We start from the raw sequence: 27,164 nt of genomic DNA, 5'->3' as shown, positions 1-27,164 counted from the left end.
ATGCAGCCTTCTCTTCTCCAGGCTGAACAGCCCCAACTTCCTCAGCCTGTCTTCATACGGGAGGTGCTCCAGTCCCCTGATCATCCTCGTGGGCCTTCTCTGGACTTGTTCCAACAGTTCCATGTCCTTTTTATGCTGAGGACACCAGGACTGCACACAATACTCCAGGTGAGGTCTCACAAGAGCAGAGAAGGAAGCATGAAGGAAGATTCTCAGGTCTATTATCTAGGTATATTGCTATTCACTAGCTTGTGTGGGGGCTGCATATTTTAGTAAATACTCCCACCAGAGCTCAAGAAAATAAACCTGTTTGTTCTTTAAGATAACCACTCTTATCAGCTCAGGATGTGGGTAATTAGTAGACTTCAGTATCCCATGATGTTTTGGGAACTCAGTTTTGAATTGAAAATCTATAATTGTGTTCATAGGAAAGGCTGGTCTGGAAAAATGTAACTTTATTTACAGTGACTTCACTTCTGTCCAAACTGATCTGAGTCAAGTAGCTGCAATAATTTGTGCAGGTGACTGTTGATACAGTAAGAGACCATAAATTATTGTTGAATAGCCACATATTGAATAGGTAGGAGAACAGGTTTCTTGCATGCATCAGTTAATTAAAGTACAAGCTATAAAGGCAACTGAGCGTGAATTATGGTGAGGCTAAGTTCCTATTGTCTGAGTCACCCATCGAAGGAGGAATTCAGAGTCCTTGTGCGCTGCAGAACTCACAGTTAGGCAGGGACTGGAAGGCTGCCTGACATGAAATAAATTAGCTGCGACTTGACAAGGAGTAAGGACGCCTCAGTCATATCTCTTTACCCTGACATGGCCTCAGAGGCTCCATCTAACCTGCAGCACCTAGGTGTGCTTTCAAGTTCCTGCAAAGGTGTGCACATCTTGGTCATGTCCTATGGGGAAAGGCACAAATATATGGGCTAAATGTGAGCTGTAGTGTGCTTCAGCAACTGCTCAGTCTGGATGCCTGAAGAACCAAGGCCCATAAGTACGCTGTAACATACTTCAGCCACTGTTCACCTGAAATAGTAGCCAGAATAGGTAATCCCCAGTGTGCAGCCTTCAGGGACTGCCCATGTCCTGTACTATATGATATTCCTGCTGAACATCAGTGTTTCTCAGAGATTCAGTGCTTGTCTTACAGTACTGATGCAACTTCAGGGTAGCAGAAATGAGTTTTAGAGAAGCAAAGGACCTGGCTCAGTCAGTTATGTACAGGTGGTTTAAATGCCACCTGAGTCCCTGAACTGTTAAAGATGGCTTATCGATACATACATATGCACGTGTTTGTAGAAATGTTTTCTACATTAAAGTATGAACAAATTGGGGTAGAAAAGTTGTTTAAAAGGCAGAAACCCCAAGTGCAAATAAGGCAGAAGAAATTTTTTTGAGAAATTATAACTTTTGTTTATATTTTGCTTATTAAGGTCAAACCAATCCACCTAGAATGAAAGGAAAGCAGTTGCTGGAGGAAAGCTGTTATCTCGAGTAGAAAATGTAATCACAATCTTAGCCATACAGGTTAACAAAGCACATTGCTGTCCCATTTCTGTAAAATTTCTCCTTCACATAATGTCCCAGGACAGAGAAACCCAGGACCAACTTCAGAGGCCTGGAGGTCTTGGGAATGACAAGTGCCCAACTCCTGGCTCCTAATAGCCACAGTATTCCAGAGTCTCCTCGCTCTGTCTGGCCAGAAATGTTGGTGTGTGCTGACAGCTGACCAGCAGGGCCTCTTTCAGACCAGAGGTTTGAGTCCAAGTCCTGGTGGCCATTTGCTAAGATGGAGCAGCTAAATGGCTGAATCTGTCTTTTCATTTGGCTTTCAAGCTCAGCCATGGGAAGGGCTGAATGCATCTGCTTCTATCTTCACAGCAACTTGCATCCGGAGCTCACAGCATGTCCATAACCAGATCTGTGTCCAACCGCGCTCATGCTGACCTTCCTCTGTCAAGGGCTGTTAAAACACAATCTACCAGACATGGCAGCCAATTTGATGTCAGCAGTTTTAATAACAGCTAGACTCTCCCACCGGTGCATGAGCTGCAGAACAAGCTGTCAGTTTCACATCTCATGTGGTTTCAGAGTGGTTTCATGTGGTGTGTACAATATCACTACAGAAACCGTCTCCCTCAAGCTTCTTTAAAAGTCAGTACCATGTGTGATCTCTGTAAGTAATGCATCCTTCCAGTGGTCCCTCTGTGTTAGTGTACCTGCATATTAATCTAAAATTTAAACACAGCTGATGAATAGAGACCCAGTTAGGGATCAGCCAGTTAGGTTGTTCCTAATGCCATTTTCTATCTGTGCGTGTACATACTTCAGTATGTGCAGTCTTTTCTGTTTTGATCCTAATATGTTAACCAGGTGGATGTAGTGTCAGTATATGGTAGGGTTTACCTTTGGCACCTGCTAGCAGAACACACTTCCTAAGGGTAACTCAGAGGGAGAGTCACAATGGACATATTGTTCCCCTGGGACACTGTGGCCTCTCCCCACTAAGAGCCAGTTTTCTGTTACATCTTTGGCAGAAGGAAAAGGTAAAGCTCAGTGGAGATGCAGCAATGTATTTTTCACTGAAGATTTACTTTAAAAAGCAACAAGAAAAGGTAAATAGAAGACACTTCAGGAGGGTCAAGGATTTGGATTTGTTTTCTTTTTCTTCATGATCATGCTATGAGTGAGGTGATGTAAAGTGAGGCATGAAGTGCAGCATCCTGTGCAGTGAGTGTGCAGCTTTCTTTGTGCCCAACAAATGATAAAGCTTGCCATGTTGAAAGACCTACCCCACTTTATGACCAGAAAACAGTCCAGCAGCTATGTTAAAAATGGCTGTGCCTTCAGGCAAAGCTCAAACATCACCTTCCTCCTCAGTGGACATGGAGATTTTTCTCTTGAAACATCCAGGCCTGTTCATAGACCAGGCTGTCCTTGCCCAGAGCCCAGCAAGGAGTAAAAGGAAGCTCCCTCACCCCACATACCTGCTGTTATCTCCCAGTCTTCTGTCCCCAAGCCACACGCAGCATTCCTCATTTCTACCCTGACCATGCAGTCAACACAGGTGATATGCTCCTTGGACAAGCCTTTGCTGCGAAGGCCGTGGAATAGGGATGGGGCACAGCACGCTCCTTAGCTGGTCCATAGCCAGCTCTGTGCACAGCGCCAGCAAAACACCATGTGTTGGGCTTGGTTTTGAAAAAAAAAAAAAAATATATATACATATATATATATATACAGTGAATAAATGAAACGATTAATGAGTGAGTGCAGTACGATTGCCCTGGAGGTTGCTTCACTGGTTATGCCCCATTTCTGAATACTTTTCTGCTTTGTGGAGATGAGGGATGTAAACCTGTCTGGGAGAAGTCTAGCATGCATAAGCTCATACCTCCTTCTGCATCAGGCTTTGCCTTTGGCAGTATCTTAACATTCTGTAAGTTGGGTATTCATAGAACTAGAGGCAGCTTTGGTGTTAGGGGGTGACCCTGGTGACAAACAAGATTTCTCATTTCTTTATTTTTCAACATTTTCTGCAGCTAAAACCAACAAATCATAATTATTACAAATGCTTAGGTGAACTGGCAAGAAAGTCAGAAAGCAATGTAAAGGAATGGGTTGGTTACTGGTCACATCATGAGGGTGAAGTCTCAACCTGTACTTTAAATCCCTATGTGCAACAGGAAACATTAAACCACAAAGTCCTTGTTTTTCATATTCCACTTTTTATACTTTGTAATTCATCAGAAGGTGCCATGGCAATGACTTGGGGGACATTCTGAACTGACTTAAGATCTTTTCTGCTTGCCCAGTTCAACTGGTTTGTCCCTCCAGGAAGTCAGACCTGGCATCTCATGACCTGTCAGGAAGGCTTCTGGGCAGCTGAAATTTTCTTGCTCCAGCCTTAAAATCTGTCTAGTGACATCCAGTCCATAAGTTTTAAAAATGTGATCACTTGGTATTGTCCTGAGATCCCAGCTCAACTGATGGATGTCATAGACCTGTTCTGGGGGTGGACCAGGCCTGTTGGCTGAAGGAAACTGTTGGACTGGCCATATTATAGGGAGCTGAAAAAAGCATAGCCAAGGAGATGGGTGTTACGGTGCAGAACGGTGCTCTATCCTTGGCTCTGTCACAGAAACCTCATAAATGCTGATAAACCCAGACTTTTCAAAGTGGCTGCTGGTGGTGTTTCTCTCTTCTCTTTGCCTGCTTGAGAGCTGGCTGCTTCATTTATCCTCAGGAAATCAAATCATGTGGAGATAAAACTAAAAAGGTAGGAGAATGTACTCTCTCTTCCTGGTATGTGTAACTTTCACTTTTCTGCAAATGGATTCAATTTCCTTTCGCATAGATATTCTGATTGCCTGCTCCAACTCACAGATTCACACAGCAAGTATGGAGTGGCACAGGGAATGAGGAAGTGAAATAAGGCAGTATAGTTTACAAGCATTTTATAGCTGTTATTCATTAACAAAGAGCTCAGTCTCCAGTGAGTGGAACAACTTTAATGTTCGTTTTGCCCTTGACATTTTTCTTACACTGACACAAGCTTAAGGCAATGCCTACTGTGAATTTCATTGTAAGCCTGTTTCTGATTCTATTTGCCTTTTTATGAAGCAGGATGTCTAGTTATCCAGTAAGTGGCAGCAAATGGCTTAAAAATTCATCAACAGTAAATTGTTATCCAGTGAATCTTTGACCAGTGAATGAACAAAAGTAACGGATTTTTGTACACAACTGCAGTGGGTGAAAGAAAAGGGAGAGCTGTGTGCTCTCCACACCTGCTAAAAGTGTTCTTACAAAGAGCTTGCCTTTAAACCAATAGAACTACCTCACTTCACAAGATGCTTTAAAAAAAACGATGCATCTATTCAATTTGGAAAAGCTCAACCTGCCTAAGCCAAAAGATGATCCATTTGGCTTTGTGGTGATGTCTTATCCGCATCTCCTGCAGATGATGAGGAAGCTAACACTGAAAACAAACAAAAAACCCAAACCTCCCCCAAATGCCTGGCAAATAGCCACCTTATCCCTGTTTTGTTAAATACCCTGGAAGGTGAGTAAATAACGAAACGAGGTGTTCAGAAAAAGAAACACTGAAAAAGAAATGCATTTTCAGATAGCCTACAGCTTCCAGCTTCTTTTCACATTTTTCTTTTTTTAAATAGATTACAAACCAACATTATTATTTATGAAATGAAAGGAAATGGGAACAAATATTTTCCACAAACTGTGGCTAAAATAGCACTGAAGTTTCTAAAGAGGAAATGTCATAAAGGACTACCTAAGAAAGAAGACACATCTGGTAAAAGTTTCATGAAAAAACCCAAACTATAGTATGTTGAAACAGCAATTAGAAACATTATTCTAAGCATTTGTCTTCTGTTTCTAATACAGATTCTTTTTTTCAAAGTGGAAAGACATATTAGATTCATCTGCTTCTGAGATGGAAAACCTCCAGGGCAGTGGGCTGGATAGCAGCGCAAGCCATTAACAAGCCATTTAATGTGCACATGAGGCTACCCATGAGGCAAATTTCATGGGTAGTTCTGGACATTCTCAGGTGGGGTAGGAGTTACACATTAGTAAATGCTGTGCTGGAGTAATCTCTTATAGTGAAACAATGAGTGTTGTTGCCAATAGTAGAGTATAGAAACCCTTCATGGTTTCCATCTTATTTCCAGGCAGATACAACTGTTTATCAGCCTGAGATGTGTAAGTGGTTACCTTGCCTCTGCAATTTAAAGCAAGGCAGTGAGGCTGACAGGTCGTTGTGGGGGCTCTATTGTCACTGCAGTACAGAAGATACTCAGTCCAGCACTGTCTTTCCATTTGACAGAAAACACCCAGCTAAGATACTCATATGGATGACTGAAATAAAAATGAAAAGGGAGTGAACCTAATTCTGTATGAACAGTCTTTCAGAGACATATATTGAGATTACCCTTGAAATAGATGACAGCTGATGGGTCCTACTGAATTTATCATGATCATTTGAAGCTGCTTTGATGGGGCAAGGGACTGGAGCCATCTCCTTTAAGGTGAGTGGGTCTAGATGCTACAGTGTCTTCAACTTTGAGATGTTACTGAAGTCAGCCTTGAAATGAGGTCTGGTACAGACAGGTTTTCCCTTCCCAACTGTGACACTACAATTTAGGATGACTGCATAATTCTGGGGCTTGGATTTCTGCTCTACTGGCAGGAGCAATTCAAAAGGTTAGTGGTGATATTTAAAGCTCTACATGAGCAATGAGCTGATTGTCAGAAGGATCTGAGAAGTAGCCATGCTTCAAAAAAATAAAAAACCCCAACCACAAACCCACAACAACTATAGCCAATGGCAAGTAGGGGTTTTGTTGTTGTTTTGTTTTGTTCTTAGTAATTGAATAATTGGAGGCAGAGCCTCTTAAACCCAAGTCTTTGTTTTTGCCATGTTAAAGTCCTAGACTGCAAATCTAGGAGTATTGAGGGTATGTGAGAGGTAGTGAAGCAACTGGAAGAGACTGCCTGTATCACCGAGTCCAACCTCTTCTATCATAGACAACCCTATCACATGCTCACTCAGAAAGTTTTTTCCTCCAAAGGAGGGGTCAATACACCTTCCTTGAGTCTCTGCTTTATTGCTTATTATGTGCAATGACACCGCACCGTCATGCTTGTGTCAAAGCTGTCCTACGTCAAGTATCCCACTCAGCCCAAAGCAGAGGCCTGTTCTGAACTTTCTGTTCCCTGAATCCCATATCTAAAGTGGTCCTTCTGCATGATGGAGGTCTCTTTGCCGTTTGGGTGTCCTGCTTCCTGCTGGGGAATAATGCCAAATAGAGCAGGAGGTGAGGAGTAGCGCTGTTTGCTGGAGGGGACGGCAATCAGTGGAGAGGCAAAGGGGAAGGAAGAGGAAAGACAAGAGGACCGTGGAAAACCAGAAGATTAAACAAAGAACAGAAAAAGGCATAGAATAAGATAAAAAGATAAAAGATGAAAGAAGATAAAGCCTCACATGGCCAGGCTGTACAAATTATGGGTTATGGGTTTCGTTTTCATGAATCTAGAGGTTCTGCTGCTGTACCTGAAGAGTTGTGATAGTTACTCTCTTTGTGTGTTCTAGTACGAAATCACATTGCATATATACAGGTGAAAAGAATCATATTCAAGGTTTCAGAGGATGCCTAAGTAAGGTCTTGCAGTGTGGCGTTCACATTTCCCTCCTCCCAGACATACCTCAGTAGTTGCATCCTGTGTTTGTGGTTTGCCTTTTCCATGATCATTTCACAGAGATGTCTCATAGGGTTCTGTTGACTTCTGTGTATGGATCTTGCTCCATCATTCCCAGCTTCTCAGGTGCCACGTCAGATTTTTGGTTTAAAGTTTTTCAAGCTTTTGGCAATCAGCCATCCACCCTGCTCTCCAGCTGTTGCAATTACTGTCACTACTGAAGTGCATGAAAGAAGGAAACGTGGATTTTTACTATGGAAAGAAGTTCCTTATTTTTCAGAACACATGTCTGAAGTGCTGGCACAGTCTCTATTGTTGGGCTGCACTAAACAGTATGCTATTTTCCATGTGATGTAGGCAAAAAGACCTTAAGAAGGGCATCTGTGCTGATGACATAAGATGGACTCTGAGATTTCGTGTTCAGGCTGTTATTGCTTGGTTTAAATGTCCTGGGTTTTTTTTTGTAACAGCCAGGGCACACTACTCTGTGCTTCCTGCATCAGATAGACTAAGGTATATAATTAACCATATAGAATGATGTATGAAATAAAAAGACATCATAGTACCTGTAACCCTGTAGTGTACCTATAGGTAACACTCATAAATTTTAAGAGGGTGTGTGCTCTCCAGGGACCATGGTCATATCCAAGGTGAGGCAAAATCCACTGGAGTGGGCAAATGTGGTAGAGCAGGCTGATAAATCTGGGCTGCTTTTTCCCTTTTGTATCTATCCCATCAGTATCCTTGTCTCAGCCAGGAAATAAGACAATCTGTGGAGAGTACTGGAAACCACCCACGGGAAAATTAGCAACCTTTCAATGACTTCTATAAAATCCTGGTTGTCAGTGCCCTTTAGTGCCACTCCTATAAATGTGAGAGGGGAACCTCAGAGCAGCTAGAAGCTTGCCCCAAGGTCTGTGCTGGGATAAGATGGCACTCGACCACATAGCCACTAGCCTGTGGCTGAGGGTGGTCATGGATTTGTGGTCTCCTGGCAGTGACACATGCACTGGGGAGCTGGTGTGCTGCTCAGGAGCATCCACAAAACAACACTGTCATCCTTGCTGTGATTTCCCAGAGGATCAACGCTAATAAAGTACACTATTTCCAAAATGCCCCACTTAGCAGCTTGCTGAAAGGGAAATTTTGCAGTGCTTCCCACAGCTCCAGATAGTGGCAGTGCTTTAGCTCAAGCCTGATTGTGCTACAGTCTGCTTCCCTAAATAAACTGTAAGCTCCCAGTTGCCATTGACCTATCCAATTGCATTTCAAAGAAGGGCTTGCAAAGAAACAATGATTCTGATGAGTTTTCCATGAAGACCAACTGCTGTGCAGAAGAGAGACCCAGAATCACCTCCTCCCCCAAGAGAAGAATGGTCATCATCAGCAGCTCTTCTGGAGCAGCAGGACCTGGGGAGACAAGCTGAGGTGGGAGGGAGCTGGGGGGAAGGGTGCTGGTGTCATGGGAGTCTGCTGAGTATGAGAAGCTCAGCTTTCAGGATGCAAATCCACAGGAAAAGGAGGATTCATTAGTTTGCAGCTTACAGGAATCTTTCTGAAGCTGTTCTCACAGAATGTTCTCACCTTCAACAGAGGCTGACTTCTTGTCAGGAAAAACTAGTAAAAGACACTTAGAAGGCTTGGGACTGGTGGCTCACAATATATCTGCTCCTAGCCGTGGCCAAGGCTTTCTATACAGTCCTGAATAAGTCACTTAATTTTTCTATGCCTCAGTTACCTCATTTATAAAACTGGAGTAAAGATACCTTTTATCACCAATTACCTTTGGTAGCTATAAATAACGTTTCTTAATCATTGTAAAATCTGAAAAACCTTGGATGACATCTTTTTCCCAAACTTGATATTGAATTTCCTACTTTTGGAAAATAATTTGCCTTCCCCTACAAGTATTTCAAAGAACAGCATGTAACTTTGCTGTGATTGAGATAATGGCATTTAAGAAGGAAGGGATAAATAAAAGTAGTTGCCTGACAGAGGAAGATTAGTCCAGACCAGAGGATCAAAGCCAACTCTTTCGTTCAGAGGAAGATCCACTTCCTACTGAGATGTTGATGATAAGGTCCTCAACCAAGGGAAGGGAAGAGAGCATCCTTTGGTTGCCTGAACTTCCCCATCCCGAGTGTGCCCTCAGGGGAGAAGAGATTTACCTAAAGGCTTATTCAACTCCTCCTTTCTGAATAACACCCTAAGCAATGCCTTTACTATCTTACCATGTAGCATATAGGGAAAAACTCTTATTTTTTTCCTTTCCCCTAGCCTCCCTACCAGCCTTTCCAAGTTTCTCTTTCAGAATTAAACCCTCTGCATCTAAGAGAGCACATGTCAAAGCACTTCTAGATTCTGGCGGCTCCTTTTTCTTCCAGCACTTTGCAGTTTAACTTGCAAAACCAGCCCCTCTGACACAAAGTTCAACACAAAGAAACATGCTTCCAAATACAAACTGCTCGTGTCTGGGTGGCCACAGATTCAGCCAGTGACCTTTTCTTCCCTGGTTAAGTCCTATATCCAGAAAGAACCTGCACACCTATAGGGAAGATCAGGGCAAGAGCCGGGAAGGTTCATAGCTGCAAGGCACAGTGGCCAGCGGGCAGAACCCCCCTGGGAAGGCTGTTGGGGGAAGATGGTTTTACTTCCCATCAGGGCCACCCTCCTTACTCACCTTTCAGACTCTTCAGTCGGTGTGAGCAGCAGGTTGGGCCCATCAGGCATGCTCTGGAGAGGATCCCCTGAACTTTCAGGTTTGGCAGCATTTCTGAACGGGTTCTGCTTACCTTTCCCCTGTAAAGCTTTGCCTCCCTCTCTCCTGCCTGGAGACCCTAAGGGCATGTGCTCTCCCTGTGCCAGACTTCACCCTTCTCTGCCAGGCAGCTATGCAGGGATCTGCCACTCCAATCTTAGAGCACCGAAAGAACAAGCTAAGAAGCTCCTTTGGTTTGAGAGAAAGAGCCCCATGAATATTCCTTCTAAACTAAGGAAAAGTGAATATACATCCTTTGTCTACCTCAGACTCTGTGCCTACTCACTTTAAGCAGAAAACAGCTATTTTGGTGGACTGCATTTCGTGCAGAGAGGCCAAGCATGGCCTTTATCCCTGCCTTCTGGGTAACCTTAGGACATGCAAACATGGCTTGGATTTTGTGATTGTGCTCGTAGGATAAAGACTGAACTGCAGCGTTAAGCTTCTCAATGCTCAAGGAACACTAAGCCCACTATGACTTGCATGGTGAAATGTTTATGCAGAGGATTAAGAGATTCCTCAGATAAATGTGTTTGTTTTGACTGCTTATCTGCCCTGGGGAGGGCAGAGGAACAACTCACATGCTTTTACATCCAACAGTAACAGTCATTTCTAAGAAAACTTAGAAGTAGCATGTTTGGAGTTAGACTGCAAATCTTCAGTTTCTGTTGAATCCACTTATCTTACATGACATTTCCTTACTAGGCTTGTATTATTTCCTTGCTCATATTGTGATTGTTTGGTTTGGTTTTGTCTTCTACGTTTCAGTAAAGCTACACTGAGAGTTACCTACCTGTGTGTTTTGGGCTGACAATTTTTGTCACTCTTCCAGTGATGGGAGAGGAAATAATTCATCCTAGGAATCAGTTCAGGCTTTGCAGCAGTATACACACCAGTATTACAGCTCTAGTTTTGGCTGCATCTGCCAAAGACACCTGGCTTTCTGAGACTGGCATAGGTAGTCCCAGCCTCTTTGCAAGTGCTGAATTTGCTTGTGTTTGCAGGTAAACCTACATAGTGTAAAGCTGATTTACCTAGGTTCTTACTCCCCCTTGAATCTTCTCTGTAGTACTACAGTTTCTAAGGATTTCTACCAAGTTATCATGTACCAAACAAAGCAGCTTATCTGCAGCACAGTGAGATGCCCTCCGGCTGGCAAAGGGTCTTAATTTCTTGCTCTCTAACGTGTTTGCTGCTTTGCCAGTCCATGATCCTGTGCAGCTTCACGTGTCTGAGAAGCAACCATAACCCCTCATGATGATAACAATGCTCATCCATGATAAGTGGACAACTGTTGGCAATACCACAGGTCCCTGTGCAGTTAGAGGTTGAGGGCAATGAGGAGACCAACAGAGCTCATGGCTGAAAATAACCTTTTGTGTAGCACACAAAAGAGCTGGAAGCCCTGCCCAGGAGCCCCAGGTCTGTGCTCACCAGGCAAAAGTGACAGCCAAGGGGTGGAGAGTTTTTGAAGCCGTTGCTTCTAGAGCTTGTCTCTGGGTCATAGAGCATGTTTAATGTTAATCTGTCAAGATCGCAGACTTACCAAGTGCCAGCACCCTACGGTTCATTTCGTTTAAACGTGGAACACAAAGGCTGTGAATTTATTCAATATTGGCACTGTTTGTTTAAACCACGGTATGGTAAATCTAAAATGAATTGCATTGTTATTTTTAACACTGAGTGACATTTAAATGGATGAAACTTTACAGTAGCTCACTCATGACGTGTTTTATCTGAAATAGTTCTGTACACTTATGGTGGTGAGCAGTAACAGCATAAGCTTTAAAGCTCTACAGAATCTGACAGTGCCTTTTCGGAGGGTCTGTGCCCCAAAGCAAGAGCATGGGGTTTAACCTGTGTACATGGCCAGTTTTCCACAGGTGAAGAGTGACATGGTAAAAGTTGCTACTGTAGGAGAGACATGGTTCCCAGGGCTACCCAGGCTCTCAAGTGTTGAGTGCCAGGAAGCACGCAGGGCTGGCAATGATGGGTGGCAATGATGCTGAATGCCAGCGATGCTCGGTGCTGGCAGCAAAACTGGCAGTCTGTGACTGCACAGTTCTGTCAATTTCCAATAGGAAGTAGTGGCACACATATACCTTAGGCAGCTTCTCCATGTAACTTCTTTAGTGTGAAGAATTCCACTGGTCTATTTTGCTTTAAATGTCCCGAAGATTTTGGTGGAGAGACCGTCTAATTATGTGCCCACTGTAAAGGGGTCTGGGTGTATGTCCTCCAGCTGATGCAACACAGGGTCCCTTCTTTAATATGTTACTTGATCCTGTTTTCCTCTCCTCTTTTTTAAGAGGATCCTTTAGGGTGTGTGATCTCATAGATCTGATTAAAAAGAAGAAGAAAGAAACAGATATGTGTATGAGTGTATGTCCATAATACATGTTGTAGCCACCCCAGCAGTTCTTCCCTCTATTTACTCAAAACTCTTATCTCACCATTTGGTAACACCATCTGGCCTTGTAGGTATGTAAATGCCTTGTTCTCATCTGGAAGGGGTCAGGGAAGGAGGCAACAAATAAATGTGGGGAGGTGGGTGCCCCGCTTCTGCCCATCCCTTCCTCCATCTCTCCTTTGACTCCTGAAAGCCAACAGTTGCATGATGCAGATGTTTGTGGCCCAGGTACTCCCATCTGGGAAGCAGCTGTTAGGACACTGAATAGAGACATTATCTTTTTCCTGTGGCTTTCAATACATGACAGGAAAGGTCCTGGCCACCTTCTGCAGATGCAGCAGCTGGGGGTTGGACCAGGCATCACTAACTCTGTCTGCTGCACCTCTCTATTGTCTGCATCCCTTCTGTTTCACCTGCAGCTCAAATTAAAACAACCCTGTACCCGTGTGTACCTGCCCCTGCACTAGTCAGTAGCAGGGGGCTCGATGCAGACAGTGAAGCCCACTGGAGATGTGCAGTAGACACCCCAGCAGCAGAGCTCCAATGGGTAAGGTTCAGCTTGGGCAGCCTTGAGCCCCTGGCTGAAACCCCTTTCTGTAGGGCTGTGCATGGGAAATGGGACTGTCCTTGGCTGCAACACTGCTCCCTATGAGTCCAGGAAGTGCTCAGAGCCCTGCAGGTACCAAGATCCCCTGACAGCACATGAGGTTTATCAACAGGAAAGCAGTCACGGCAGCAGGGTTGTGAAGGGGGCTATAAACTGAACCGCAGGCAAGGGCTTTGAATCTCTGGGCTGTACAGCCCATATGAGGGAGAAAAGGTGCAGAAAGGAGCTGTCATCTTCTCACCTACTTAGGGGTATGAATAGCTGAACTGTTCTGCAGGTGAGCTGCTTTGGGTGTTGGGTGTTCTTTGTTCCCAGGGATGCTGCACAGTTCCCTGGAAGAAACCCTCCCACCTCTGAATTTCACAGGGTTTTATATTCGCTGGTCAGATAATTGGGAAGACCAGATGCTTGTCTGTCTTCTCCCATTTCCCTCTTCAGCAGCTGAGATGAACCAGCATGGGAGGCCATGCTGCTATTACCGCTGCCTTTTATTTTTTCTTCTTGTTTTTGTGGTTCGTTCAAATGAAGGAGCCAGTTGACTTTTTCACTGGCAGCATTCTCCCCCCTCCAGGCAAAAGGAGAGAAATTCAAGAGCTTGATCTGCTTCCCAGCTTGCTCTCCTTCCAGTTCTGGTTCCCACCCTCCCTGGGGCTTGTATTCTGCATGGACCAGACAGCAAGGGCCAACAACCTGTCAGCAAACGTCTGCTGCTGCACTGCAGATGATGTTCACCAGCACCATCCTGTACCTCATGTGTGTTGGTCTACTCTAGACATGCTGTGTCACGGTTTAATTCTCAATATCTACATCATTGTCAGACCTCGGCAGAAGTAACTGAAGCCTGTGTTACTCTAAAGAGAGTTCAATTAATATTTAGACAAATGCAACATAAACCAGTACTGGACAGGTAGCTTCACTGATACCACACAATGTGACTCGATGCAACAGGCGTGCTATCCACCTGTACAGATTAACTGGGGCACGGTGACAGTGCTTCCAGTTTACTATGAGATCCAGCTGTGTGATTTCAAGGTCTTGCTGAAGGCGTGCACAAAAGACCACCTGCGTGGAAGGGGGCATGCAGCTATATGGAGCAGGAAATAATAAATCATCAGATGCAAATGCAACAACACCATATTGCTCTCTTGTTTTTGACAGTTGAATCTACCTGGTCACAGCTTTGTGATCCAAATCTGCTCCTGATCTTGCGTTTTTGGCTGGTCCTTGGGCATTTCTGAAGAAAGCAAATTATCAAATACTCCGTTGCTGATAAACCTTGTGGTATAATAAGTAAACAGAGATATAAACTATACAGTTTGATTCCCTAGACCTTATCTACTACAGAAGCTTCTGTCTTAGATTAATATAACTTATCAGTTTAAGTGTATGAGGCAACAGCCCTGGCATAGTAAATGCAGCTTATAACAACAAAAAAGACACAAGTGTATGCTGATCTTGCTTTAAGAGTTGCAATAACCTGGCGGAATTACCCTTTAAAGATACAGACTGGGTCTATAAAATGACTGCCTGCCGACCTTTTTGAGAGGAGGCCAGGCTTTAGCTTGCAAACCATTAAGGGCATGAATTGTATCTTCTCTCAGCCCCCAGCACAATAGAGCCCTATCAAAGCTGTGGTTAGAAGAGCCTTCAAGCTGATTAATCACACCACAATTTGGGTTTCTTCCCTGCGAGCACTTAATTAGATTGAACTCTGCTAATTTAAGAGATAACAAGATAAGGTAAACCCAGCAGAGTGTGTGTGCTGCCTTTATCTTTTATCAGCGGGAGGCTTCCTTTTGTCTCTTTTCTCTTACAAGTGCTTAACTTGCAATTCCCCACGACGTGTTATCAGCATTCACCTGAAAGAAAAGGAACCAGGACTCCCTTTCTGCAGGGAGCAGGCAGCCCTGGAGAGGAGACCCTGCGGAATGCGCAAGTCAATGAGCACTTTGCCGGCCTTCAGAGGGGAACAATGGCCATTGTTTAAAGCCAAGTGGGGGTCCCATTGACACGTAAACTGTGCCTGCACACACACACACACACACGCACGGGAGTTAGCTACACCTAGTACTGCACTCCCTACAGCTACACAGCTACTCCCTACAAATTCCTATTCTAAGTACAGAATGGGTAACTACTCCCATATAAACCACACTGATTGTAAAATAATGATTAAGGCTGCTCTGACGAAAAGGACTCTGACTGATTTCAGTGGAAGTGACATTCTATGAAAAATTGTCCATCTATCCATATATATACATATACATGTATGTAAGCCTCACAATCGATGTACCTAACTTGAGGGTGAACTCTGTACAAGTTTCTAGTTGCAGAACTTGTTTGACTTGAAAGATTTGTTGGTTTCATAATTTCTAACCTCAAACACCCCCAAATAATGAATCAGATCTCAAAACAGTTATTAGGATCTCAAAAATGTAAGGAACTTCTGAGCTTATTTGTTCTCATTTCTTCAAGTGTTTGATATCATGTTTCACACTCTTTATAGTGAAGATGAAGAAAAAAAAGATTCAGTGGAAGCTGACTTTCTGTCTAATAGTTTATTTCCAGGAGCCAGAGGCAGGAGATAATTGTGTTAAAAAAAAAAAAGGGGTAAATTAAAAATAGAGAGGTGCTGTAAAATCACAGGATGGAGACACCAAAACTGTGTGTTTTGTGAAGTACTAGGGAGTATGGAGTATTGTGCACACTTCTGGTGTCCTCAGCATAGAAAGGACATGGAACTGTTGGAACAAGTCCAGAGGAGGTCCAAGAAGATGATCAGGAGACTGGAGCACCTCCTGTATGAAGACAGGCTGAGGAAGTTGGGGCTGTTCAGCCTGGAGAAGAGAAGGCTGCGTGGAGACCTCATAGCAGCCTTTCAGTATCTGAAGGGGGCCTATAGGGATGCTGGGGAGGGACTCTTCATTAGGTACTGTAGTGATAGGACAAGGGGTAACGCGTTAAAACTTAAACAGGGGAAGTTTAGATTGGATATAAGGAAGAAGTTCTTTCCCGTTAGGGTGGTGAGGCACTGGAATAGGTTGCCCAGGGAGGTTGCGAATGCTCCATCCCTGGTGGTGTTCAAGGGCAGGTTGGACAGAGCCTTGGCTGGCATGGTTTAGCGTGAGGTGTCCCTAATGGTATGATTCTATGATTTCCAAGGTAGGAGCAATGGTGTACGCTTGTGTCCAAGTGTGTAGAAACCTGCAGCTCTGACTCCATGAGGGAACAGGAGCTCACTCACTGCTAGGACACAGGTAGCTGCTCCTCTAAGCCAGGGAAGTGCTGACTCCAGAGTACCTGCTGTTCGCAACTGAACCACCTTGGAAACAGCCACCGAGACTTCCTCCAGAAGCCAGAGATGCTCCCTGATGAGCAGCATCTCCTGATTAGTGAGATGCAACTGGGACCCCATTCTGTGCTTCTGTGCTGATGTTGAGATGAATGATCCAGCACTGAAGACATCAGGACAAATTGTAAGTGCTCCTGACTATGCATTATGATCTCATTGCGTCTGCCCAGATCTGCAGGGAAGCTACAGTATGAAGAGCAGGACTTCCATAAGCTTCATTTGCATTTTAAAAGAGATGACTTCAACCTGCTCTTAGGTTTGGAAGTCAGAAGGAAGAATAAAGATACAAAGCTCAGGCAGGCTGTTCCTATGTCTAGAACAACAAAGAAGGAATGAATCTGCACAGATGAGAGAAAAGCTATTCTTCTTTGTTGTTCTTGTTATATTTATTCTCGTTAGTATTATTATTGTTAGTATAATCATATGTTAATAGTATTATATTGCCATTCCCATATATTGTATTTTAACATTAACATGTTAACATTAACATTATTATTACTATTATATTTTAATTTATTTAGTTATTGAATACATTATCATATTATTATATTACATTGTAAGATAATTTGCCAGCTAACAGCTAACAGTGTTTGATTCTAAGAGAGCTTGTTTGCCTCTCTTAACATGGAGAGGTTATGGCAGTTTCCAGCATGTTCCCCTGAAACAAGAGAATGCTTGTCAATAGGTATTAAATATTAGCATAGGAGCTGGGTACTAATGTCTGACCTTATCACTAGTCTAAAATTGGGTATTTAATAGACACCATGCGACTGGGATATCTCTTCTAACAGCATCATGAATCTTTAAAATGTGGCTTCCCTCTGCTCTGTTACCTCTTGTCACGGACTCTGCAGATACTTTTCTAAAGCCTGACCTTCAAGCTAGCTCTCTTTAATCTTTTCAATATTGTTTACAGTACAGTTTTCAGTGCATTGTCTTCTTTAGGTCCTCTTTACTGCCTCTTCATTTCTTCTTTCTTCTTCTCTTTTCTAGTTCTGTCTTTCTTTCCCTCAGAAAGCTTTGCCCATCACCACTCAGGCTCTTTTTATTTCCTGTTCCACACAAGGAGTTTGCTCACTGCTGTATGCTCTACAAGTCAACATTGCTTTGAGCAGCCTGGTCTAGTGGAAGCTGTTCCTGTTCCTTGCAAGGCGGGTTAGACTAGATGACCTCTTAAGGTCCCTTCCAACCCAAACTATTCTACGATTCTATGAAATGACAAATGTCATTGCATGAATGAGGTCTGTGACCTCCTCATGAGGTTATTTATGGTGTTGCTTGTGTGGAATAGCTTGTTGAAACTATATTTTCATAGCACCTCTCCTGTGCAAGACCTTGGACTTCATTGATATGAAATATGAATTGTCATATTCATTGATATGAATATGAATAGTCTCTAAATTGGAGCGACATCAATTTGATGGATGGACCACTCGGTGGATAAAGAACTGGCTGGATGGCAGCACACAAAGAGCTGTGGTCAATGGCTCAATGTCCGGCTGGAGACCAGTAACGAGTGGTGTCCCTCAGGGATCAGTGCTGGGACCGGTCTTGTTCAACATCTTCATCGCTGACATGGACAGTGGGATTGAGTGTGCCCTCAGCAAGTTTGCCGATGACACCAAGCTGTGTGGTTCGGTTGATACCCTGGAGGGAGGGAATGCCATCCAGAGAGACCTTGACATGTTTGTGAGGCAGGCTGATGCCAACCTCATGGAGTTTAACCATGCCAAGTGCAAGGTCCTACACCTGGGTCAGAGCAATCCCGGGCACAGCTACAGGTTGGGCAGAGAAGAGATTCAGAGCAGTCCCGTGGAGAAGGACCTGGGGGTGTTGGTTGATGAGAAAATGAACATGAGCCAGCAGTGTGTGCTTGCAGCCCAGAAAGGCAACCGTATCCTGGGCTGCATCAAAAGGAGCGTGACCAGCAGGTCGGAGGTGATCCTGCCCCTCTACTCTGCTCTTGTGAGACCTCACCTGGAGTATTGTGTGCAGTTCTGGTGTCCTCAACATAAAAAGGACATGGAACTGTTGGAACAAGTCCAGAGAAGGGCCACGAGGATGATCAGGGGACTGGAGCACCTCCCGTATGAAGACAGGCTGAGGAAGCTGGGGCTGTTCAGCCTGGAGAAGAGAAGGCTGCGTGGAGACCTCATAGCAGCCTTCCAGTATCTGAAGGGGGCCTATAGGGATACTGGAGAGGGACTCTTCATTAGAGACTGTAGTGATAGGACAAGGGGTAACGCGTTAAAACTTAAACAGGGGAAGTTTAGATTGGATATAAGGAGGAAATTCTTTCCTGTTAGGGTGGTGAGGCACTGGAATGGGTTGCCCAGGGAGGTTGTGAATGCTCCATCCCTCGCAGTGTTCAAGACCAGGTTGGACAAGGCCCTGGGTGATATGATTTAGTGTAAGGTGTCCCTGCCCACGGCAGGGGGGTTGGAACTAGATGATCTTAAGGTCCTTTCCAACCCTAACGATTCTATGATTCTATGATTCTATCATATAACTGGTATTTTCCATGAAAGCCCAGTTAGTCTTGTTGGGTTTAATAACATTAATGCTGCTTGCTGAGAAAATGCATGAATGCTCATTTCTTTCCCCTAGTGTCTTGCTTTGCTAGCATGGTGAACAATGTGGGATAAGGAGCACCAGCTAACAGTGTTTGATTCTAAGAGAAGCTGTTTACCTCTCTTAACATGGATGATGAAAGCTTTTGCTAATGATTTTGCTGAAATCTTAATAGAAAACAGCTGCTTAGCTATAGGATGACAGTGGAGACTGAAAAGTAAACATTCAGAGCTAAATAGAAGGCTTAAGGTGAGGATTAGTGTGTGACTCATGTTAGTAAATCCATTTCAGTGCATAATATGGGCACAACCATCACTAGTTTTCCCTTCAGCTTTCCAAGTCACCTCCATAGCCTTGGGTTATTAGGGCATCACATGGGAGTCCAGTTACAGTCTTGCTTGGCCAGTCTCTCTACTGCTTCTCTTTAAAAATGCTAAATTCTGTAGTTGGGATCATGGAACTCCCTGCATCACCTCCTTTTCTGAGGCCCTTTGAGTGGCTTCAGGCAGAAACACAATACGGAAATGCAGGGCAAGGGAGAAGATGAGGTCCAGCGTGCTTATTCCCGAGGCAGAAGTATGCACTTGCATTTGTGTCAGCAGTTGTGCTGATGCTGGCATGGTGCCTTGACTTCAGTTACAGTGACCCTGGAGCTGGACTGCACACAGGCCAGTGCGTCAGCTGGTCACACACAATGCAAAAGCCACGTGGGAAGGCAGTGGGAGAAACACTGAATTAAACATGATCAGAAGAGGAATATTGCAGCATAAAATCTTTGTGGCTGATTTGAGCAGGGGAAGACCACAGCAGTGATCTTGCTACATCCCAGGAAGGAAGCACATCATGTGTATGCAGACCTTTATGCATGGAGGCAAGCAGCTCAGCGTGTGTAATGCATACATGTAAATAACTCCTTAAAACCTAGGCTAGCGTGAATCCACCTGGCCATCCATCTATCTCAAAATGCTCAGAAAGTAGTTCTAAAAATACCACATGCAGCTGCTGTGGGATAAACGGAAGTTAAAACTTTTTGTAAATGCAGTCAACACTAGTGAGATGGGCACTACGCTAAAAGAAAGTAAGACCCTTCTTTGCTCCTAAGGCTGAATAAACAAAGACTGGGGACACATTCACGCATCCTACTGTTTAAAATAGAACTGTACATAAATTGTGAAGTTTGAGTAAGGGAAATGAGATCAGTAGCAGTTGTCAGGTATGAGTCATACCTTCACAGTTTTTTGGGCCCTGGGAGTGAGCAGCATGTTCCAGGCAATATGCTTACTGGAGTAAAAAATTCAGTCACCACAACCTATTTACATCAAACAATATTATTGTGGCTACCGCCTCCAGGGAGAACCTGAGCTGAATCCATAATGGAACTTTCGATAGCAAGTAGAAGTAAATAGAAAGACTGGGAGGAAAACTAATTTAATGAATAAGTTTTATTTAAATATTTATAGAATAAATGTTGCTCCAGTACACATTCAGCGTAACTGAAAGATCTGGCTCTTCACTGTTTAAAATATGAGGTGGGTAATATTTAATTCAAACAAAAATACTTATTATTAGATGCTGTAAGGTTGCATTGCAATATCTAACTTCTAGATGTCCAGCTTCTTTGGTGAGATCCAGAATGCAGAACTCAGCACCCAAGCTTCCTTTGTGATATATCAGGAAAGAAGTAGAGGGATGCAGAAAGGAGAAACTGCATATTCATCCGGGGTTCTTTTGTCAGCTACAGTTTATTGTGAACCTGCAACATTGTTTCTACACATCACAAGGGGCAAACATTGCTTCATTTACTCTATTTCAAGCAGTCTTTTGCCTTATCTATACTGGTGTTTTAGTTGAGGAATGTGCTTTTGAAACAAATTGTCCAGCCGTCCCCTCTTACTGCAGCTATTGTAGCATGCTTGGAGTCTGCAACCTAAGACTCCTTTCAGATTAAATTAAACCTTGCGATGTGCTCCAGGAGCAAGTCTGATGTGCTCAAGCCACACGTACATGTTCAGTCCATTGGACCAGAAAAGAGCTCATCTTAAGTAACCCTCCTAAAAGGCACCTAATGCAGATGTCAGGCTTTCAGCATGAACTGTTTCACTCTGCTAATCCACTCCTATCATGCTGCATTACTCATGAGGTAGACAGAGCCCTTTTCTCAGGTCACTGCAGGCTGCTTGGACTGACATTTTTTCCTGCTTCCCATTTACCACTGGCCTGCAGCAAGCTCTCACCTTCACCAGTGTTCAACCGCCTCTTCAGAAGTCATCGCGTCGCTGCACACACAAAAAAATAAAGTCTATCTCTGTGAAGTGCAAATCAAATATTAGCAGATAACTGACAGTCAGTGAATAACCAGCCAGCTATGGAAAAGGCAGTGAGAATTGCTACTTTATTGACTGGCAATAAATACATCTTAAAAAGTTGAACATGTGTCTGCTTCTCTTCCCCTTAGCTACTTAATCACTGACACTTTCAACTCTCCTAGCGATCTGTTATCACAGGAGTACACGGCAGAGCAGATTTCTGGCAAATCCCAACTACCTAGCACCAGTACAGTCAGGCCTTTATGAGGTACCATTATATGATTAGTGATATCAATACACTACATAACCAAATGCCTCTGTCTAGCTCAGTGAATCAGAGTTCAACAAACAATTTGAATTTAAGCCCTCCTGCTGCCTGGCTTGGCAAGTCCTCCTCCTCTCCTGGCCCAGTCATCATTTTCTGCACAGAGAACTGTGTTCAGTGAGAGGGAGCAGGAATGCCTCTGTGAAGAGCCTGTCCTGTGAGTGTGCTCAGCATGCTCAGAGCAGATGCTGTTCCTCACACAGGTATGGGTGTGAAGAACCTGGTGTCTCGAACTCAGGCATTTCAGCATTAGGTAGGCGCTGAGTTGCTCTCCACTGTCAAGGCAGAGCTGCACCACATCATGCTCTGAAGCAGCACTTCAGGTGTAGGAAAGAAAATGGAAGCAGCTCCTGAAATAAGGAATTTTCTGACTTAGGTGGAGCTATGGAGGTGGAGCAGGTTGCAGTAAATACAATTTTAGGGCACCTGAAGTTTCAAAACTGGAATCTCTTTGAACTCAGTGCATGTTAAGAGCAACACAGGAGGAGCTACAGAATAATTAGGGTGCAACAGTACATACTTCTGCTTATTTCACAATAATTTTTCACTGTAAACTTCCTCCTGAGTCATGTTGGATCTAGCCTTTAGTTACCATTCACACAACTGATTAAAAGTGTATCTGACTACCCTAGTAGGGGGTATTTCAACCTGAAATCAAATACCCTTCTATAGACAAAAGGCAGACACAGTGGGCAATCTGTGTAGGGTTTCTCCAAGTTAAATGGAAAGAGAAAAACAGCATCTGAAGGATGTGATAGTTAAAGAGTAGAAACTTATGTAATACATGGCATGAAAGTGTATCAGGAACTAAAACCTGACCTGATGGAATGAGTTGCAAATGCTAAGGAAAGCAGGTTGGCTGCTGGAAGCGTATTAGAGGCTGGAAGCCAGGAAAAATAAGAAAAGTAATGGAGAGAGTTGCCCTGGGACAGATCTCCTGGAGACAGAGAATTTGGGCAAGCACAGCCAGGAGGAAAAGCAGTCTTGGAAAGAGTGAGCAACACAACTGTGCACTGTTTGTTTCCAGATTGTTTTGGGGACATAGGCATGCATGGACCTCCCTGTAAACAAACAGGACTGCACAACCAAGAATAACCTTAGTCATATAATCATTTTCTCCTCTTGCCAGCAGTAAACCCACAGTGCCACTGAGTACGAGTTAACTGAAACAAAACAGTTATAATAGGAGCATGTTGGAAAACTGGCTCCTGCTGCATCAGCTGTGCTGCTGTAGCTGAGCCCTCATGCACAAGAATCCAGGTGGAGCAGGGTCCCATAGCAGACATGTCTGGGAAGTCATCATTCAACCTCTAAGCAGCATCTTAGCTCTGGAACTGGTGGCTTCTGATTGCATATCCATGTCCAGGTCTGTCTCCATCCAGCAGAAAGCAGCCAAGCAGCAAGGTCTGAGACAGCTGTACTGTAGTTCCAGAGTCAGCTACTGAGCACCCTGCCTATTGCTTCTCCTGAAGCCTTGCAAACCATGTGTGTGTTTCTGCAGGGTGTCCACCTCAGTTTAAAGCCATGGAGAGAAGACAATGAGGAAAAATTCTGTGACAATGATCCTCCCTGTAGCTCCTTACAAATGACATATTTCCCTGGCCAGCCAGGGTGCTGGAGGTGTAATCCTAAATGTTACTTTGAGCCAACTGTGGGAGATGCACACAGTTTCTGGTTGAAAGCTGAGTTTGTTAGGGCTGGTTTGTTTGGGTGCATGACATGTAATATATTTTACAACAGCCTTTTACAACAGAAGGGTGGGAACAGAAATCTAGATAATTCAGGGGTAAGCTTGTTGAATTTCTGGAGGGACTTGCGTGAGGTGGTTGCTATGATAGCAAAAGGCTGGACTCAGCCTGTTTATAAAATCCCAAAACCCTCCTGCAGCAGTACCTTTGAGGATAAGCTTCCTGACAGTCCACATGGTCTTGACTTTAAAGCTCACCTGAAGGTCACTATTTCTAGGTGCCACAACACACCTATTGATCTTCATGGCACAGGCAGGAATCTGAGCTCTGACCCAGGCATAGCCTTGTTCACTGTTGAACAGGATACACTGACAATATTGTAGGGCTCTGAGGGGGGCTTCCTGTGCACCTCAGGAGAATTTCACACCCAAGTCATCATGGAAAAGCTGGACTGCGACCACATATTGGAAACAGCCCAGGGCAGGTCGTGTTAGGGTGACAAGGTCATGTCTCAGGGACAAACATGCACACTTTGGGTTCCATGACCAGCCATGGCCCGTTCACTCAGTCCCTGCCTCCCACCAGGAGCCACCTTTGGCTACTGCTTAGTCTTAGTCCCTGCAAAGCCTCAGTCCCCTGAGCCTTCATTTCTGCACAGTCAGCTTTTGAAAGCAGGTGGTAAAGCTGGTACCGCATCCGTTCAGGTGGGCTTCCAGGGACAGGGGCTGCGGCTTGAGCCCCATCTGCTGAAGAAGTGATCAAGGCAGAAAGGCACCAGTTGGGACAGCCGTGTCAGAGTATTTCTCTGCATGCTTTGTTGTCCTCATGCCTGCCAAGGTGGCGCACTGCCTGCCAGCCTGCTGCCAGCTCCCGGTCACTGCCAGCCCTGCCAGTGTTACTGCCACAGGGAACATATTTCTTGCTGCATATTCATCCACCCTGGAATGGAGGTACCTGGGATGTGCTCACACTGTGGTCTCTTTGGAAAAAGTCTTCTGTGTTTAGAAAACAGAAAACCCCCAAACCCTCTCTGAGCACCCCAGGAGCATTTATCCAGAACTGGAGGTGGAAATGGGGAACTCTGTCATACCAAAGCTGTACTACAAACATACCTGTTCCTGTATGTACCTGTACCACATACCTATGAATGCCTGAGATAAGATCTTGTCTCCTATGGGAAATCTGGAGCCTTCTGATCTGTACAGACTCTGATTTAGGCTGAACCCCTGTCAAACGCATTCAGGTTTTGGGGGGCACTGCACTGGAAGGCTGCTCCTTGCTAGTATGGGAGAGCTCCTTTTCCCCCTGTATTGCTGTAAGGATTTGGTGGGTATTGCCTGCCTTTGCATCACTCTATGTGTAGGGTATGAACACATCAGTGTGGTGGAGGAGATAATACAAGAAGGGCCTTGCAGGGCAGCTTGCAAAGGTTTACAAGAAAAGTGTCATGCCAAAGAGCCCAGGATATGCAGTGGGTGCGTAAGTTCAGTGCTGCTTCATGCAGCACCCGAAGGGGCACCTCAGGTTTGACCTGCCAGAGCACTATAGATATGCTCAGAACAATGCTCATCAGCAACAGGTTTCCTTAGGTGCACTTCCATTTAGTGCCAGGTTACTGCTCTGCAAACTATCAAGATACTGGCACTCAGAAAGCGTGAAGAAAATTAGAGCTTTGTTTAAAAATAGAGTCCAAATCTATACATACTAGAGAGCCATATAGGTCTGGTTGTCTCAGGGGTGACTGTGCAGATCATATCCTGGGCAATATCTTGACAAGCCCAAGCAAAATATATCCTAGTTTCAGATTCACAAACTGTTATTGACATAACTTAGTCATAATATAACATGCTCTAAAGGAATATCACTACCTGTTCACTTTCAGTGTAGCACTAAATAGAACCCTTGTCATTTGGCCATGAGTAAGTTATCTTGGGAAACCCCCAGCTATTTCAAAGGAAATGAAAAGTCATGCCTACATAAATGTAGTAACTTTCAGTGAGACAAATCAGGTTTTACCTGGGAAGTTTTACATGGATCTAGTCCAGGGTGGTCCTTCTCAGGACCAGATGCTCATTTTCACATAGGTATCTCCAATACAGCTATTTCCAGACTTCTTTCCTGTCAACTGTATTTGTGTAGTTCGTTATAGAATCACTTTGAGTAGTACGGGACCTTAAAGGTCATCCACTTCCAACCCTCTGCCGCAGGCAGGGACACCTTCCACTAGACCAGGATCACAGCCCTCAAAGCCAGTCTCCTCTGGTGTGTCACCTCCTCTGACAGGTGTATGCCAGCTGCAGCAAATTCTCATGATCAGACTTTGCCATGGTGATCTTAAACTTTGTGCTTTACTCACCCCAACAGTGTAAGTCCATCAGGGAAGACTGCTTAGTAACAAACTCATTTCTGTTACATGTGGGACAGGTTCTAACACTAGTGGCGCAATGCAGTCCAAGCCGGCTCACCATCTGGAAGGGGTACAAATGAAATGGGGGTTGGAGAAGGAGGGATGACGCACACAATCAAGTAGGGTGTTCCTCTTTCACATAAATAAGCCCTGAGCATAGCTGATGGAGGTTCTGTTTCCTCCAGATCCTGTGGAGGCCCTTCAGATTGTATCCACAAGAACAGTGATAGTGTTCACTGCTCCATAAAGGTCTCTGCCATGTACAGCAATAAATATGTTTATAACATAAATGAATTCCATTTTTAATACTCTGCTTAATGGTACATTTATGGCAAAATAATGACTGTAGCAGAGGACATAAACCACTATATTTAGTGACAGACTTGCCTGTCAGTTGGAGGTCCCTGTGTAATTGAAACTGTCACCTTTAGACTCTCATTCCTTGGGAAAATAGTATCAAGCCTGCAGACAACAAGTGGTGACAAGACCAGCTTTTGGCAGGCAGGCCTGGGGAAGAGTTCTTCTAGCAGCTTTGCATCTTTGGCTTAGAAATGAGAGGAGAAGGAGAGGGGAAAATCTATGCATCCTACAAGAAGTGGTGACACCATGGCTGTGACAACATTTACTTCAAAAAGGGGTAGAAAGCAAAGCCACAGGGACAGCTGAGGCTGTGGATGCAATCACATAACTCTGATTGTTATGTCACAGTTTTACCAGAAAGAGACAGGGGCTTTACGCAACATCTGCAGAAGTCACAAATTATCATTGACTGCACTGTAGGAAAATCCCTTTTCAGCAGTAGCTTGTAATTTGTGTATACCAAGCAGTGAGTAAAGACAGGAAAAGGAAATGTGTGTTGCAGGTAATGCTGAAGTTCCAATTAATATCTGATAAATAAGGAGGCTTAAAATGCACTTTCACTGAAGAAGAAAAATCTTGATTCTCAGTTTCATAGTTAGCCAGTGTGAGTGACAAGAGTGATGTGTGGAGCAGTGAGTATAAATGAAACGTAACCAGCAACAATGTCTGAAATCACTTATAAAAATGGGAACAGGAAGTACAGACGGTCAAGGAAAAAAGCTTGGTACTGTCCCGATGATGTATTGCTACCAAGTAAAATGGGCTTTAGCCACAAAAGCATGTAAAGCACAGTCAACCCTTCTGTTAACTGTCAGCTGAAACAAAGGTCTCATTTACTCATAAAGTATCCCTGTCAAAACAAATGCCTACAGTTTTACCTATTTCTCTGGGCATCTTTAATGGCCACACATTCCTAAACATAGGCCAGGAGTTTGTGTGCAACAAGAGGAAAAATGCTTTCACTAGAAAGGGAAATGAAGCATCAGCGTGGCAAACCTCCTGCCGTTCTGAAGGCACAAGAGAGAATGTGCCTTCTCCTCCTGTAAAATGAGAGGTAACCCATTGGCTGAGTAACCTAGCAAATAGTCCAGCTACCACGTCATCATCTGGGATGGTGAATGACCTTCACTACTCAAGTCTCTCTCAGGCTAGG

The sequence above is a fragment of the Pezoporus wallicus genome, unplaced genomic scaffold (assembly GCF_028554395.1).
Source record: "Pezoporus wallicus isolate ANWC-B61680 ecotype Strahan unplaced genomic scaffold, APGP_CSIRO_Pwel_v1 contig_4131, whole genome shotgun sequence".
In the NCBI taxonomy this organism is placed as follows: Eukaryota; Metazoa; Chordata; class Aves; order Psittaciformes; family Psittacidae; genus Pezoporus; species Pezoporus wallicus.
The sequence above is the reverse complement of the archived record's forward strand: the minus strand, read 5'-3'. Positions refer to the sequence as shown.